This window comes from Somniosus microcephalus, chromosome 14 (genome assembly GCF_052327205.1).
Source record: "Somniosus microcephalus isolate GS21.2 chromosome 14, FLI_Smic_1.0, whole genome shotgun sequence".
Taxonomy (NCBI): domain Eukaryota; kingdom Metazoa; phylum Chordata; class Chondrichthyes; order Squaliformes; family Somniosidae; genus Somniosus; species Somniosus microcephalus.
In genome coordinates, this window is record NC_141000.1 from 104125287 (window position 1) to 104140073 (window position 14787).

At 45.2% G+C, this 14787-nt stretch overlaps 1 long non-coding RNA gene across 1 annotated transcript in view; it reads left to right on the forward strand.

Annotated features, from left to right (window-relative positions):
- Positions 1-478: 478 nt before the first annotated feature.
- Positions 479-14787, forward strand: part of LOC147107788 (uncharacterized) — a 36769-nt gene continuing 22460 nt past the window's right edge. Inside the window, exons 1-2 of the long non-coding RNA XR_015080925.1 lie at positions 479-832; positions 2912-3021. This is a non-coding gene — a long non-coding RNA (uncharacterized LOC147107788). The remainder of the gene's footprint in view (positions 833-2911; positions 3022-14787) is intronic.

A 14787-nucleotide genomic window follows, 5' to 3' on the forward strand; every position in this document is an offset into this window, starting at 1 on the left:
TCGCCTGTCATTTTAATTCTCCCCTCCACTCCCACTCTAACCTCTCCATCCTCGGCCTCTTACATTGTTCCAACAAAGCTCAACGTAAGCTCAAGGAACAGCACCTCATCTTTCTATTAGGCACTCTACAGCCTTCTGGACTTAATATCGAGTTCAACAATTTCAAACTATAAATTGGCCCCTGTATTTCTTTCTTTTTTTTCCTCTTGTTTCCTCACGTGGTAACTGTTAATGTTGCTGCCATCATCATCCACACATCATCTGGAGCCATCTTTTGTTTCTTAACTTCTCCCATTACTTCTCCTTTTGCCTTACACTATCATTCCTTTTGTCATTCAATCTCTCCTGCCTTCCATCTCATCACAGACCTTCCCTTTATTCTTTCCTCCCCTCCTCCCTGCCCCTGCTTAAAAATCTCTCCTCCTGAAACTTTTCCAGTTCTGACGAAGGGTTCGACCCGAAACGTTGACTCGGTTTCTCCTCTCCTCGACGCTGCTGACCTGCTGAGTGCTTCCAGCACTTTCTGTTGTTATTTCACTAAACCAGATGATCTGGTCATTGGCCCAGTAATTCGGGTCCCAACGCGTGAGTACGCACGGGGTACTCACGCGTGGACCCGATGGAAGTGCCGGTTTCTTGCATGCACAGCGCATGCGCGGGAAAACGGCATTTCCGGTCCCCTGAAAGCAGGGGTTAAGAGGTGAAATGCGTGCGACGTACGAGGCAGCGCGTGCGCGTTGAACTTCCTTTTTTTTTGACAGGTTTGCCCGTGCGTGAAGGCCTCCACTTTTTACACATTAAGAAAGCAGACGTAAGGACTTCATTTTAAAAGGTAAATGGTCAATTCATTAAAATTAGAACATTTTTTCCACAGGTTTATTATTTTTAGCTCCGATTCTTCATAAAATTATTTTTTTCAAAAATTTAAATTATTGTTTAAAATGGTTATTTAATGTTATTTATAGTTGATTTAAATAGTGTGATTTAAAAAAAAAATATTTTAAGGTTATGTACTGTTTTGGGCGCCCGGAGTTTTCATGAGTTTGACAGTTCTTATGTCAAACTCATGAATGGACTTTTCCCTCCTCCGATCGCACTAACTACGCCGCTGGATCACGCAAGCACAGCGCGCCGGGAGCTGGACCGGGACACAGACAGGAAATCCACGCAGGCCCAGGCCTCAACTGTCGGCGCGCAATGCAAGTGTAGGTCGGGGGCTTGCACCCGCGGGAAGCCCCCAACACGAATTTCTGGGCCATTATCTCATTGCTCTTTGTGGGACCTTGCTGTGTGCAAATCGGCTGCTGCTTTTCCCTACAGTGACTACACTTTAAAACTACTCCACTGGCTCTGAATCATTTTGGGACATCCGTTTTATGAATGAGGTCAATACAATAGAATTAAATTGAATTACCTGAGCCACAGATCACATCCGCTGCAGAACAAACCTCCTTTGCGACCAGTAGCTTGGGTTTCGAGTCGAGTTTCCAGAGTGGACTGTATTCCAACAGTTCCATGTATTTTGCTTAGCTGAAAATGGGAAAACTCCCCAATGGGCCGAGAACACCCCTTGACAGCAGTTGAAGTAGAAAACCTAGCTGCAGATTCTATCGTGTCAAAAAAAATTTAAATAAGCATAATCTTAAAGAGGGACAGTTAAAAAGAGCATAGTTTATTTTAAGCAATTCTGGATTCTCATCACTTAGTCCTTCCTTGCACATTAGCAAGAATCATTGAGCATTTTACAAGTGAAATAAGACAAAGACTCCATTGTAACACAATGTCGCAGTCAGTTCATGAGACTGAGAGTGCAATGATAGGATACTGATGAAAGAGAGCCAGAGTCCTTTACCTCTCAATGATCCACCATTGAAAGCAGCAGCCATCAAGAGCGGATCAATTCTGAATAGCTTTTCTTGGTGCTTTATACATTGAATTTGAAAGGCTGAATGTGTTTTATATAATGCTATTTTTTTAAGATATTTTTGCAACCCAGCGACTTTACTGTGCTTCTTACTAACCTATTCAGCATTCAAAGGGTTACAGAGCAAATCCATCCCAGCATCAGGTTGTTGTCTTAGTCGTCGGCTGGTGCTAGTCAATTGCTTCCATATCAGCAATACTGGTCCTGACAGAGCAACTGACATGTTTAACAAGCAATAAATTAAGAGTTTAAACTCTATTGACACAGTTCACCTGCAGCTAAACAGCACCTCACTTGTGCTGAATAGATCCCTTTGATGATGGATTAGAATCCAATAAACTGCTATGGCCCCTGAAAGCAAAGTGAGAACTGCAGTACAGACAAGTACTGTACTTGCAGAGAAAACCACCTGGTAGAATGGCTTGAAATTTGCTTTACTCGCCACCAGCCAGCTCCTGCTGAACCTACTCTGTATTAATATACACTGTCACCATACCAGCCAGCTGTGGCATGCTTGAACTGGATGCCATGGTATACGTACCTATGGGGAAAGATTTTGCTTCTATACTATGGATGATCAAATGGCAAATGTGTTTAGAAATAATGCATTTACAAGTTTGCTGCACTTAGCAAAAGAAATCTTCCTGTTGTGAACACTACCATCAGCCGCTTACGTTGATATAGTGCCTTAACATAGGGAAACACCCCAAGGAGCTTCACAGGAGCAGAATCAGACACAAATTTGACACTGAGCCAAAGAAGATGACATTAGGACAGGTGATCAAATGCTTGGTCAAAGAGGTAGGTTTTAAGCAGCATCTTAAAGGAGGAGAGCGAGGTGGAGAGGTATGAGGAGGGAATTCCAGAGCTTAGAGCCTAGACGGCTGAAGGCACGACCGCCAATGGTGGGGTGAAGGAAGTGGGGCTTTTCCAGTTCTGATGAAAGGTCATCGACCTGAAACGTTAACTCTGTTTCTCTCTCCGCAGATGCTGCCTGACCTGCTGCGTATTTCCAGCATTTCCTGTTTTTATTTCAGATTACCAGCATCAGCAGTATTGCTGTTGTAAAAGAAAGCTTCTCTGATTTGAAAGATGTGGTGAGTGGTGTTCTACACAGGGGCCATTTTTATTTACTATACATATAAATTATCTAAATTTAGGAAATGAGGGAACATGCCAAAATTTGCTGATGGCATTAAATTGGGGAATGGCAATTTATGACTCTGATTGTGAAAGACTGCAGGAGAATAGGCTCGCAGGATGGGCAATAGATAGGAAATGCAGTTTAGTACAGGAAAATGTGGAGAACTGGATTTTGGAAGCAAGAAAAGGAAATGCACCTTAACTTGTCAGATTTTAAATGGAGCAGAGGGACCTTGGTGTACAGATATATAAGTCATTAAAGGTTGTAGAGTAAGTAGATAAGAACATAAGAACTAGGAACAGGAGTAGGCCCGGCCCCTCGAACCTACTCTGCTGTTCAATAAGATCATGGCTGATCATCGACCTCAACTCCACTTTCCCACCCGATCCCCATATCCCTGGATTCCCTTAGAATTCAAAAATCTATCGATCTCAGCCTTGGATATACTCAACGACTAAGCATCCACAGCCCTCTGGGGTAGAGAATTCCAAGATTCACCACCCTCTGAGTGAAGAACTTTCTCCTCATCTCAGTCCTAAATGGCCGACCCCTTATCCTGAGACTATGCCCCCTAGTTCTAGACTCTCCAGCCGGAGGAAACAACCTCTCAGCATCTACCCTGTCAATCCCCCTCAGAATCTTATATGTTTCAATGAGATCACCACTCATTCTTCTAAACTCCAAAGAAATAGTTCCATTCTACTCAATCTCTCCTCATTGGACAACCCTTTCATTCCCAGGAATCAATCTAGTGAAACTTTGTTGCACCGTCTCTAAGGCAAGTATATCCTTCCTTAGGTACGGAGACCAAAACTGTACACAGTACGCCAGGTTTGGTCTTATCAGAGCCCTGTACAATTATAGCAAGACCTCCTCACGCTTGTACTCTAACCCCCTTGCAAAAAAGGCCAACATACCATTTGCCTTCCTAATTGCTTGCTGTACCTGTATGTTAACTTTCTGTGTTTCGTGTACGAGGACACCCAGATCCCGCTGAACGCCAATATTTCATAGTTTCTCACCATTTAAAACATATTGGGGGGAAAATTCAGTATCGCCCCGTTTGGGGCGCCATTATCGGCCGTGCGCAAAGTTTAGCGCCTGGCGCTAATTATCGCCCCTGACGGCAAACTTGGCTTTTATCGCCCCTGGAGGTGATTGGAGCGCTAAATCAGGCACTTCACACCTGTCTTAAGACGCAAAGGCAGAGGAGCGAGGCGCTACCTCAGAGTGTTGGCGAAGCAAGGAAGGGCAAATCAAAATGAACCTGCAAAGTGCTGCTCAGTACCCGAAACTCTTTCACACAGCGTTGAATCTCTCCAGAAGTCTCTCTCTTGCTCTCAGAATGCGTGGTGCAAAAATGTCACCAACAAAAAAAGGCAGGAAGCGGTCGCCTTTAAATAGCGCTCCCCCAGTCCCTTTCTGACTGCAAAACGCTCCCCTCAACCTGTCGTTGCTAGCAGCAGGCGGTAAGGCAAGGGGCGCCACTCAATATCCGGTCCGGGGTGCTACCGGGGCGTTGCGCACTCGACTGACGTCATGATCTGCCGACGCAGGAGATCATGGCGGTAGTGTTTAGCGCCGCCGCAAAATGTCTAATTAATTTTGCGAGCGGCGCAATATCTCCGTGCCCGGGTGCTCGTTGCTTTGCACCCCACTAGCGCCCTCTTAAGGCGCTAACGGGAGGTGCAAACAACTGAATTTTTCCCCCATTCTCTTTTTCTGTTCTTCCTGCCAAAGTGAAGTGAAGATTAAGGCCAAAGAAAGGAAAACAGAATACTTGGCAGTTTCCTAGAAGCATGGGTTAAAAAAGTAGAGGTGATGTTGAACTTATACCAGATTTTAGTTAGGCAACAGTTGGAGCATTGTGTACAGTTTTGGGCACCCCATTATAGGATGGATATAAATGCAATGGATGAGTTGCGGGACAGATTCATTAGCATGTTAACCAAGATCATGATGTTAAGAGAGACTTAAAAAGTTATGGCATTTTTTTCACGGGAGCTGAGAATATTAAGAGATGAGCTGATAGAGGTTTTCAAGGCAATGTAAATGGTTATTGACTTCAGAATAGGCTCGAGGGGCCGAATGGCCTACTCCTATGTTCCTATGTCTCCACTGGTCAGCGAGATGGTAACGAGTGGACCCAAATTTAAGATAATCACAGAAAGAGTTAAAGGGAAGTTATGAAGGAGGGGGTGGGTTTAGTTTGTGCTTTTTTTTTGTTCTTGAAGGAGACACCACAAATACTTTTATAAATGAATTAGATGCTTAAAAAATGAGGAATATTAAAAGGTAGGAGAAGTTAATAGAAGAGTGAGGATAGACGAAATGGCTCATGTGGTGAAAAATATCAGTGCATATTTTATGGACTGAATGGTCTGTTTCTGTGCTGCAATAATCTAGTTCTATGATTTTTGCAGGTATGCCTTGACTGACTGTGCTAACTGTCACCAGCGGTAAATTCAGCTCTTCTTTAACAGAACCTGCAGCTTTCCACAACAGCAGTAGCCATGAGTAATTATCGCAGGGAGCAGCCTGCCTACTTTAATCCCCAAATGTCGGAAACTTGCCCCCTAAATGTTTAATCTGCTGAATATTTTCTCATTAAAGCACCTCAGCAACCAACTTCCCTCCCATTAAGATTTCTGCTAAATAATGACAGACAACAAAGATATCAATAAGCAGGATCATTAATAACGATCAGCCCAGACTGAGGAACTGGAGATTAATAGTCATTTTCTCATGAGTGTTCAATGTTTAATTTAATGTTCATCTTCGTCTCTACAAGTCACCCGTACACCGCTGATCTGCTCAGTTAGCCTCTGCGGTGGCTTCTGTGGTTGCTGCTAATACTACGGACTGAAAAGTTGTATTGCACAGTCAGCAGTTTGACAGTGCAAAAGTAATGTGGGCAAAGAGCAGAAGCCACTTAAAACGCGACCACATTCCAGTCCCCTACTGACAGCAATATTAAAGGGGACACTGTTCAAAGCTCCAACCGATTACCCCTCGAGACGACAGCAACAACAAGTTGTATTTATATAGCGCCTTTAACGCAGTAAAACATCCCAAGGCACATCGCAGGAGTGTTACCAAACAAAATTTGACGCCGAGCCACATGAGCTAGTAGGACAGATGGCCAAAAGCTTGGTCAACAATTTTAAGGAGCATCTTAAAGGAGGAGAGCGAGGCGCAGGGGTTTAGGGAGGGAATTCCAGAGCTCAGGACCCAGGCAGCTGAAGGCACGGCCGCCAATGGTGGAAGGATTAAAATTGAGGATGCGCAAGAGGCCTTTGAACCCAATCCAGGAAAAGGGGATAATGGTTTCCTCCCTCTGATGGCAGCAAAAAGTCACTGAGCAGCTGGAATAAGAAAATTAAACCAGATACTTGATGCCTGATCCAGTGCATGAAGTTACCCAAAATCTGCTCTTTGTGGGTAGCCTTACCCAATGGACGGCCAAATCTTTATGCCTGTGCTGTAAATGACATTTATCTAAAATGACAAGATGTTCTCCCACATATCAAGGGGGGAGAGAAATCGTAAACTTTAAGTAACTTTTGGTGCAAGTAACATTCTGGGAAGTGTGACTTTTAAAATGTTTTCCAACATTTGCGTATGCTCAGGACCCATTGTACCTTTTGTGCCTGTTCAGTACCACATTAAATATAAAAAAAACTACAAGTGGCAAATACTGGAAATCTTAACCAAGGATGAATGCATGGTGCATTTGTATGACCATTGGGACCTCTGCATAGAGAGTTTGATCATGATCCCCAGCATCTGAGCTCAGGTCCAATTGCTTTGTAGTGCAGTCAATTTTTGTCCTATAGTCGTACAAAATATTTCCCATGTTACTGTTCACTGAATTGGCCATTAACATGTCATACCAATTTGCTCAAATTAGAAACCTCTTTATTGTAGTTAGTCATCTGCCTTTGATTCCATATTCTGCTAAATCAGTAAATATTTTATCCCAACGTAAAATTTCCCTAATAATCCAGATATTTTCCCCTCCCCCAAAAGGAGGATTCAGCAGATTCATTGCCTGATTGCTGTGTTTTGCTATCAGCAACAAAGATTTATCCCTGTGCATGTCAAAAAGCATTCCCTGTCTGCAATCAATAGTTATAGGTATGAATGAAAGTTCAAATGCTAAACAGAAACACATAATTTGAAAGTTACATCCATTCTAACCTATAACAAACAGCTGGCTCTGAATATGGTCTGGTTATTTCATTACACACATTGACCTCAGATGACCATCCAATTATTAACCAGCTTTATCCTACTTTTAGAGCACATGTCAACTTCTTAGCTCAAATCATTTAGGAAGACCAGAATCCTAGGGATGTAGCAGTTAAAGTGCTTTCTTCAGTGTACTTTATTCATGTCACAATCTGCTCTGAAAATTCTGCTGCAATTGCCTCCATATCGGCAGCTTGGGAAAATTTTGTGCTGCGGTTGAGACTTAGGCCGCGATTTTGCCGACGCTCAGAGGGCGGGTTTGGAGGCGGGTCCGGAGTTAAAATCAAAGTGATTGCCGACGGGTTGTGAACATGCCGCCATCCCACCTCCACACAACTTTGCAAAATGTCGGGTCTGCGAGTCCCGATCAGACCCGACACCAAGCGGCGGGAGAGCCACTTAAGGCAGTTAACAGCTTGTTAACTGCCTGGATAATCCCATTTTGCAACATTTTCAGCGTGTTGCATGTTGTGCGACAAACACGCCAGCTGATTGTGCCGGGTTCAGCAACTCGCTGACAGCTGCACCTGCAGCATAAAAGCTAACCTTCAACATGAGTTCACTTTCAGATGGCAGAACTTTGTGTTTTTGAGGTTTTGGAACACATTTTGCAGGTCTATTGAGCTTGTAAGTGGTTAAGCTGAGATCCATATGCACTGTGACCTCTCGGAAAACCCTCTCCCCACATTGACTGAGCGCTTATAACATCTATTCCTCAACTGAGATATATACCAGCGGAATGGGAGCCATTTATACCCTCTCATCTTGGTCCTCAGAATCGGAGGAAGAGCAGCCGCGACAGCAGCAGAACCAGGCACAACAGCAGCAGCAACAACAGGAGCGCCAACCTCCTCCTCACCCACCTGATGCTGCACAGGGCTGCACCACGCCGGAGGAGATACCCCCAACACAGGGTTTACAGACAGAGGATTAGCTTCCTCAGCATGAGCAGCAGTGCCAAAGGAGGCTGAGACTTCTGCGAGTGGTAGTTGCTGACATTTGCACAATGCTGCACCAACACCTGGAGCCCAGAGGAGTGGATGGACACTCCTTACCAGTAGCTGATAAAGTCACCACTGCACTCAACTTCTTTGCTTCAAGGTCCTTCCAGGCTTCAGCAGCAGACATAAGCGGCACCTTCCAGTCGGCCGCACACAGTTGCCTCACGAAGGTTACCGATGCCCTCTTTGCCAAGTCGCACAATTACATTCACTTCTCCATGAATGAAGCAAGTGTTACCATGCGTGTGGTTGGCTTTGCAAATATGGCAGGCTTCCCAAGGGTGCAGGGCATTGTAGACTGCACACATGTGGCCATTAGTGCACCCCATCACAACCCAGCTGTATTTGTGAATTGCAAGGGCTTCCACTCCCTTAATGTCCAGCTGGAGGCGGTAGATGAGGAAGACCTTGCGGAGGTGGCTGTGCCAGTTCCACCAGCACGCGAGCACATTGCTGGCCATGAGGCAAGGAATACACTAATCCATGCCAGATTCGCGTAACTTTATGCAGCAAACACATGTGGCTGGCACATGGAAATGAGTGTCTGCACGACCTTCTTAACACACCATACAGCATCTGTACAATAAACCATGCAACATCTGTACAATAAACTGTGCTTTCCTATCACTCTCCCCACCATCATTACAGATGAAAGGTGCCCTGACAACTCACTGTGCAACTTCCATTTCTGAGCACACATAGGCCAACTCTTTGAATCTTTGACATCGCATTTCTTTAATACAATTGAAATAACAATGAGAAACATAACTTTGTATTATATCAAAACACCCAAGTGACTATTTGTGTGTTAACTTTCTCTTACACATGCTTCTATGTGGTGCTTCCCCTGTGGCTTCAGCAGATGTTGAGGCACCTTGCTCACTTTCATGCTGCGCCTGCTTAGACGCCTTTGACGGGTGCCCTTTGGGATTGGGAGCCTGGGAGGGCTCCGCAACAGTCTGCTCCTCCTGCGGCTGTGCAGGGGCTGAGATGGCCATCTCAGTTGGCTGAGGAATCTAGGGCTCTGACCAAGGGCTCCGCAGTGGCATGGGAGTGTGAGTGCTTGGGGAGGAGCCCACACTTCCTTGTTGTCGACCACCAACATCTCTTTCATGTGTCACCCGCACTTCACTGCTAGCAAGTAGCTGGAGAGCAGCTTATTGCACATCAGTGGGGCCATGAGGACCCATTTCTGTGCTGATATTCCTCATAACAAGGATGTCCATGCGCCTCTGGTTTCTCTCCTCAATAAATGCCCATCTATCCTCCAAAGATGACCATCTATTTAGAAGTGTTATCATGTTCTGCTGTGTCTGGCGATTTGTAAGGGGTTTTCCTCGAGAGGTTTCCCTGAGGTTTCTCTCCCCAGAGGCCTCTCTCACTTGCACAGTAAACCTTGAGTGGTTCGACCCACTCGCCCCTTAGATTCTATACTCTGGACTTAGGCGCAGGAACTACAATGTAGAGAAAACTCTTGTAGACCAAGTTTGATGAAACAAAATGAAATTTTATTGCATAAGGAAAATATCAAATCAAATGCAAGCAGATAAGGGAATACATGGCAGGGAAAAACAACGCAAAACAAATCATAACGACACAGTACTAACTAAAGCAAATACAGGCATCTTATACTCTACAAGATCATGAAATAAGGAAACACACGGAACATCGAGGGACAACAACTCATGTTAATTGTACCCTTAAAAATCCACCCCTTATTAAACCTATCTAGATCTGATGGTGAAGGGCCAGAAACATGCTCACCAATCCTACTAGGAAGTGCAAGGTTTTGAAATCGAATCTGTGTTTGGTCCTTTCAGGCGTTTCGTCTCCACGTGGATCGTGGAGCCCCTGCGAGCTGCGCCACACCTCTCTCCTGAGGTGGGGGTCGGGGGCAGCTGGACACCGGCGGGCCTGGATGTCGGCGGGGTCAAGGATCGTCGGCTCGACCCTGGTTAGAGGAGCCTTGGGCTGGTTCCCATCGCCTCTTCAGTTTTCTTTTCTCTCTTCTCCTGAGCCGGGGCGGCTGGAAGGTTTCTTTGCTTGGGACCTTTATTTTTTTGTCTCTTCTCCCAAGTTGGGTCGATGGCCTCTCATTCTGGCAACGGCCCGGGGACGGTCAATGATCTCCCGATGTGCTTCCCCGGGGCGGAACGCCGGTTTCGAGACGGCCTTTCCGATGTTGGCTTTCTTCTTCCTCCTGCGATTGCCTGCTTCTTCTTCTGGGTGTCCGGATTCAAGCTGCGTGTTTCCAGCTCTCCAACCCGGCGTGTCTGACTGTCCCGAGAGCTTGCTGCTGTGCCGAGTGTGTTTTCAACTGCCGAAAAAGTCTTCCAGATATACCTTTCTTCCAGAGGCTTCACTTCCCGCCCAAAATCAGGTTAGTCTTTGTTTTATTTTTGGCGGGCTGTGAGCACAGTGGGGTAGCCATTATATTTTTAAATGTCTTAAACGGCTGGTAACAGGCCCATCTCTGGCCTGGAATTACCTCCATTGTTTTTAATGGCCTGCTGATCTCGTTATTTAGTCCTGGGTGCTGTTCTCATGAATATGAAATTGTCCCCTTTTGTCTGGGGCAACATTTTGATGGTCTCTGTCTCCAGGCCGATCTTGACTAGATCTGCATCTAATCCATATGCATACGTGTGGGACTGGCTTCGTTCTCTCAGGAACGGCTTCCAGAACTTACTGTGGGTGGAATCCACAAATCTGTCTGAGGTTGCGCAGGAACCATTTTAAAGTGTCCCAATAAGCTGGTCACATGGTATGGTGGCCATTTTGTATGCCCCTTTTTCTGGGCTTCTTTTAAAACAGTCTTTAAAATCATGGCCTCTTCTGCCATTTGATCCTTATTAACATAAAGTCCAATTTTGCGAATCCTACAGATTTATGTCCTCCATCGAGGTTGCCATCCTTTACATGGCGGCACCTACATTCGCCATTCCGTGCACCATGGCATTGCTCATGTCTGAGATGGACTCCTCCATTCTCTGCACAATCTCAGTTACTGTGGTTGCAACCCCTGTCAGAGCCTCCTGCACTTGTTCCTGAAGCTCCAGCACCGCTCTCTTTCTGGATGGCCCCAGAGGCACAGCATCCACATGCAGCTGAGCAGAGCTAGAAGCGTCCCGTGCCCTCCGACGAGGACTCGCCACTGCTGTCCCTGTCTCCACCATCTGCTGATGCTCACTTGTGAGCTGTGATGCACCAAGTGACAACACTATATCTCGCGAATGACCCACCGAGGTGTGCATCTCTGCGCTGGTGCTGGGTGCGCTCAGTTCTGCTGACGCTGCTCCGTCAGAGGCTGCAGCTTCCTCTGAGGAGTCTGGCTCTTCCGCCTTGACAATGGGGAGGGGGCTCTCGATGGTCCTGTGGGGGAGTAAAGACATGAGTTAGACATGTGATATTTAGGTAGCAGACACATCGAACTGTGCAGATGATCAGAACTCAATCTGTATGAACATCAGATGCCATATCAGTCACTCATGAAATCTAAATGAGAGGGTTGCAAATCTATTCTGTCACCAGCTTGCTCTACTGCGCCCGTCTCTCCGTCCCCCAGTTCCAGCTCCTCTGCACCTCCGACGATCTCGATAGCAGCCTCCTCAGCATTAGTTAAATGCGCCATGGAAGGTGGCCCTCCTCCTGTCCTGCCCCTCTCCCTCTTATTGTGGGCTCTCTTTTCCTGCAATGAGGGAGACAAGTGGAGCTAGAGCGAGAATGTTGGAGTGAGTGTAGAGAATCCATAGCATAGATGCTTAGAGGGGGACAAAGATGGAGTGAGGTGCCAAAACCAAGGGCCCTCCCTGTGCGTTGTTGTTGTCATTGCATAACAGTGATAGCAAGTGTGAGGGGTGCATAGTAGGATGGTGAAGTGATTCTGTACATAGAGAGAGAGGGATGGTTAAGGGTTCAAGGGATGTAAGGGTAAAGTGGGATGTGCAGGAGTAGGTTGACAATGCAAAGTGCTGGTGATGAGAGGAGATGGGGAGCAGATTGAAGGTAAGTGTGATGTTATACTCGCTTTTGCTGTGCGTAGCAGATCATTGACCCTTTACCTGCACTGAACCCAGGTGTGGGAGCACAAAGACCTGGCGCTCACCTCCTCAGCAATTTGCAGCCAGGCTGCCTTGGTTTGCTGAGGAGGCTTCCTCCCTCTATTGTGCCCTCTCACTCCCTCCACAAGAGCATGGAGGGAGTCATCATCAAATCGGGGAGAAGCCTTGGTTCTTGAAGCAGTCATCTCGCAAACAATACCACTGAGAAGCATCAGAAAGTGAATAAAACCCAAAGGCTGCATGGGCCCCTTAAATGCAGCTGAATTGAAGACGTCAGCAGAGGCGAGCAGCAGACCCGAACCCACTGATTGGGCCGAGTAACACACACGGTGGGCTTAATAAGCCCAGTTAACTCAAAATCCTTATTGCAGTGTGGCTGAAACTGGCAGCGGGACCGGAACCCGCCGAGCAGCCAACCCGACGCGAACCCGCCTCCGATGGCAAAATCGCGGCCTTTATCTGCAATGGTGTGAAATCAGACAATGTGGCTCTTGCAGCTTAGAATTTGGTTTTATTAAAACAATCCAAAAAGTGATACATTTTCAACGACGATGCAGATTAATGCTGTTTCATTGCCTCCTCTTCTGTATCAGGACATGCCTTGCGAGAAACTACATTGGCAGCATTGCCTCTTTATGGATGAGGAGGGGGTTGGGCCATCAATTCCAGAAACAAATCAGTACTGGCTTGAGAAATCAGCCAATGTCAATTTCATTAAGGTGCATCAATGTCATTACTGACATGATTAGTAAAATCAGTACCTCTCAAGCACTACTAATCAACTGGAAAAAACAGACAGACTTGGCTCTTTAGACACTGTTGCTGCAGTAACATTTCTCATCAGGACCGAAAGATAATGAGATGACAATAGTTCAGGTAACTCCAAGAATAATGTGAATCATGAAATGTTCCATGCTTCTATGTGTTTCTATATTAATTCTGTTGGACCATAGTTAAGAATTGGAAATTGCACTAACATGGGGGAGAGGGGAGGAGAACTAGCAATTACATCCATGATTACTGAATGGTGAGCATCTGATTTCAGCTGGGCTGTCGGGAGGACACAGGGGGAAGGACAATGAAAGCATGAATCACTCTGGGCCAGTTTCAGGCACGTTCAAACAGCAGTTTAGGCAGTAACAAGGAAACAGGTAGGATAGCTGCTCTCTAAGTCATAGACTGCATCAAAGTACATAGAAGTTACGATACGGAAACAAGCCATTTGACCCACTGGTCCCTGTTGGCATTTACGCCGTGCGAGCAAATAGTCCTAATTACAGTTAGCCTCTCTGTTCCCATATCTCTATCCCCTTTTCCTTCCACCTGGAGTGGTACAGATGTGGAGAAGGGTGCAGAATAACTATAAAATATTGGGGAAATACCAATAGTAAATAAAAGGATGAAAATTTCCAAACAAAAATCCAATCATTCAACACAATTGATAGCATAAAGATTTTTAAAGTTTTAAATGGAATACTGGAAGTCATTTTCTAAGTTCACAACTTGGAAAACCGGCCTTTCTTTTCTCAAAGATAGAAAGGTGTGAAGTTTGATTACAAATCCTGTTATTTTTGCTGAAGATATCTAAATAATCAACCATTGTTATTTCTTTTTCTTTTTGGCACTTCTGCTGTAATAGCTAGACTTTCAATTCACCCTCTCGATGTTACAGCAGGTTAACTGCTGTATTAGTCTCTATCACTGCAGTTATTCTCTGATATGGTACCAAGGCCTTTTGTTTAGGGTGACTATCAAAAATAGATTGACTTTTGGTAACTGCCACCTAATCTACAGGCAGTGACCCTAAAGGTGTGCGACCACCCTTCCCCCAACACCCTCCCTCTCCATAATGGCAAATCCAAGGTCAAAGAAACCCAGAATTGAAAGCACAAAGGCAAATGGAGAGGCTTTTCTCACATCACGGTTTACAGTGTAAGAAATCTTCTGCACAGTAAACACTACACACACAACATACTGAAGTAGAAACATGGGGTTTATCTAAAATCAATAACTAAATAATAATAACCAGCCTCTTACCATTTTATTTCAGAAAATTGCTGTAATTATTCTAAAGTACTACTTCCTGCCAGTGTTATGCCAGTTCCATTACATCATGTAATCCCGGGATAAACATTGTCTCCTGTTTATCTTACGCAGCTGAAAATGTAATCACTTGCACATGGTGTAACATGGAGTGTATGTCCACAAAGCACGATCTGAGTTGGATGGAATAATCTAATGCTGTGAAATCCTTTTGAAAGCATCAACTCTTACTTAAGGTTGCAGGAGCCATTGGCTGCACAATTTATAGATGTGTTGTAAATCAATAAAAAAAAATTAAGTTACCCCGAGTATGAATTTCTGTAACAAATTAAGTTTTAATTCAGCCATTTATTTACTAATGGA